General features: G+C 41.2%; 1 long non-coding RNA gene across 1 annotated transcript in view; it reads right to left on the minus strand.

Annotated features, from left to right (window-relative positions):
• Positions 1–3,118: 3,118 nt before the first annotated feature.
• LOC147211348 (uncharacterized) overlaps positions 3,119–3,401 on the minus strand; it is a 1,321-nt gene continuing 1,038 nt past the window's right edge. The window contains exon 2 of the long non-coding RNA XR_015100452.1: positions 3,119–3,401. This exon is cut by the window's right edge and continues 500 nt beyond it. This is a non-coding gene — a long non-coding RNA (uncharacterized LOC147211348).

Raw genomic sequence — 3,401 nt, forward strand, 5'->3', positions numbered from 1 at the left:
ACTAGCCAATTGCGGTTGAATTTCATCAGTGGCAGGTCAGTGCCGTCACTCCACTGGCCACGAGATAAATAGATTTGACTTTACACCGATCTCATAGAGTGTCCCGAAATCAAAAAATGTTATGCAAAATCGGTGATTGGCTGTCCATCCATCCATCCATCCATTTTCTAATCCGGTTATCCTCACCATTGTTGAGGGCATGTTGGAGCCTATCCCATGTTACAAAAAACAGTTAAGAACAGCACTTTTCTCCCAGTATGTCCTTGCAAAGTCACACTTCGGCCAAACTTCCATGGTGATGTGTAATTTATGTCTGAGTTTATGCAACACATTCGTTCAGATCTGCTTTCGTTGGCATCTGTCTGTAATATTGGCATAAGTGGCCTCGAGTGTGTTTTAGTTTCAGTGCCCTTGAGCACAGATTGAATTAGTTCTGATCATTACTTTATCGTGAGCGAAAAGAAGCACAAAGAAAATGTGGACCTTGTGAAAGTAGAGTGTCTGGCTCCAGCATATATGACAGACTTATTTTGCTGTCAATCCAAGCAAAATTTGTATCGCAATACAAGGCAAGTCGTGTATAATTGTTCTGCAATGGTAAATCATGTAGTGTGCGAGTGGTGTGTCGTCAGGGTCCTCTCCGCTGACCCAAACACAATCACTGACCAACATGAAGTTGCAAAACTGACATGAAATGGTAACAATTCATTTCCAAGAGTCTATTGTCTTTATTTCATAGCGTGTGTCCTGGCTGCACAACTTTCAGCTATTTGTGTGTGTGTGTGTGTTTCCCCTGTACAATCAGATTTCAGCTTCTCTGTGTTGCCATGCAAGTGTAATTTTCCCAAGGCCTGGAGACCCCCCGCCCCCCACACACACACACATTTGAAATATCTGTTTAATATTTTAACCAGTGAAATTTCTGATTCACTCAAAAAATGTGCTAGCTGGCCTTGTGACATTGGCATTTTTCCATCCTCTGGTTTAACAAAGTTTCTCCTTCTGATTGTTTAATCTTAAATTGCATGCCAAAGATTGCTTTACAGGTGAGAACAACGTCATGATTAAAAAATAATTATCAAGGCGCACGTTTCATTAACAACTGGACTTTATGAGGGAATAGATCAGCCAACATCATTGCTGGCTGGCTTGTTTAAACCCAGAAATTGATATTTGGAGCACCTTCACAGCCGTGAAGTATGTACAAGTGGAGCAGTTCTCTTGCAGGACAGTAAGCAGCAAAGGAATGACTCAGGAGGCCTGCTGTATCTGCATCAGCATCTCTGGTGAATATGAGGTGTATTCCACCTAAAGTTTTTATATTGATCAATATTAACTGTGGTTGAATTAAGGCAGATAAAGGTAACTATAATTCATGCTTTAGTCATAATGAAATTCATCCTCAAATATGCTAAATACCCTGCGGGTACCAGGTAGCCCACAAGGACCACACAAGTACCCTGCATGCCTGTTCTAAAAATAACTCACTAATGATGGGACATTGTGATTTTCCAGGCATGTTGTTGAAGTGCTCATTTGTAAATGTGGGAGAGATGAATAGAAATAGTGTTGCTTATTAATATTGATCAACATGATCGTTTTTTTCACATAATGAATATAATTCATGATTAATAATAACACAATAGCATATGATTAAAAGCAGTGTAAGTTAAACGGTGTTTCAAACTGGTAGCCCTTCACATTAATCAGTACCCAAGAAGTACCTCTCAATTTCATCAAGGTCGGTGACCCATATACTATGGTATTGACTCCACCTAACCAGAACCACATTCTACATCAGAGGTGCCCAACCATTCGATTGCGATCGATCGTTAGCCCACGGCCTGGTCCCAAGTTGATCGCAAGGGGTTTATAGGAAATGAACCCCCCCCCCCAAACAAATATATGTATATTTGTGTGTCTGTGTGAGTGTTATTGTGTTTGTGTACACTGCACCCTAAGCATCCTATTAGTTTCACTTTCAACTATCCATCCATTTCCCACTTTATCCTCACAAGGGGCGCGGGGGGTGCTGGAGCCTACCCCAGCAGTCTTTGGGCAGTAGGCGGGGGACACCCTGAACTGGTTGCCAGCCAATCGCATGGCACACATCGACGCACAACCATCTGCTCTCACACGCACGCTCACACCCATGGATAATTTAGAGTGTCAAACTGCCCTGTATGGCAAGCCATTTGAGCATTTATTCCAAATCCCTGATATCAAACATAAGTGGGTTACACTAGTTCAACCTCTTTCAGCACTAGTTCGACACTCGGCCACACTAGTGACACCGAATGTCGAACTAGTTGCACAGAAATCCTCACTAGCCACTCATTTTTGGCAACTAGTGCCACTTTTGTCCAACTAGTGCTGACAAAATTCTAACTAGTGACACCTGGAAGCACACAAGCAGAGGGAACTTCCCAGCTAGTCAGCTTTTTTATGCCCTAGTGGCTCACTAGACCAAACTAGTGAGGTTCAAAGTCTTACTAGTTTACTAGTAAGGTTTAAAAAGTGTTAACATGTTAACTAGTGAAACGTGGATTGTTCTAACATGTTAACTAGTGGCCTATGATTTCCTGCACTAGTTAACTAGTGGGAGCTGAAATATCCACTAGTTAACTAGTGGAGGATAAAACATTGATAGTGCACTAGTTTAAGACCGTTAAAGCCTTGATGTCCAACTAGTGAGTCCAAAAATGTTACTTGCTCACCAGTGATGCCCCAAATATCCACTAGTTCCACTAGTGCGACATTTTGACTTCACTAGTTCGACTAGTGAAGTCAAAATGTCGCACTAGTGGATGTCACCCTACTCACTAGTCAACTAGTTAAATTGTCCTTTGATTTAACTAGTTAACTAGTGATGGCAAAATGTTCACTTGTACAACATGTGAAACACTAATGGCTCACTGGTCACACTAGTTACGCTAAATGCTAATCAGGAGGCAGGACAGTGCCAGAAGTGAACACCTCCTATTGGCTCCACGATAAGAGCACCACCCAGCAAAAAATTAACCCTTTAAAACCTGATTCTGAGCTTTCACAATTATTTACCGCCATTTGCGTAATATCTACAGTATACAGAAGGAATCAAGCAATTTTTACCAGTCAATGTATCTGTAGGTGATGTTTATTTATTATGTACACGGAGATAAAGAGTAATGGTACAGCTCTACAGTATCTTTCCACTTTTATATATGTATGCTATACTAAATAAAATGAATACGGCACCATATAATGCAACAGTTCTGCAACATATTCTCCCTAAATAATGATGTGAATTTTCAGTTGTTGCTAAATCAGTTAGGATGCTATAATTTGTGGTGTAGATGCGAATTTAGGAGAGCAGGACATCGCATTGCAATTGGAGCAGCAGCTTGGTTGATGATGTCCCC

This window comes from Hippocampus guttulatus, chromosome 1, assembly GCF_054856545.1.
Source record: "Hippocampus guttulatus isolate MCC_2025c chromosome 1, RoL_Hgut_1.0, whole genome shotgun sequence".
NCBI classification, from domain to species: Eukaryota; Metazoa; Chordata; class Actinopteri; order Syngnathiformes; family Syngnathidae; genus Hippocampus; species Hippocampus guttulatus.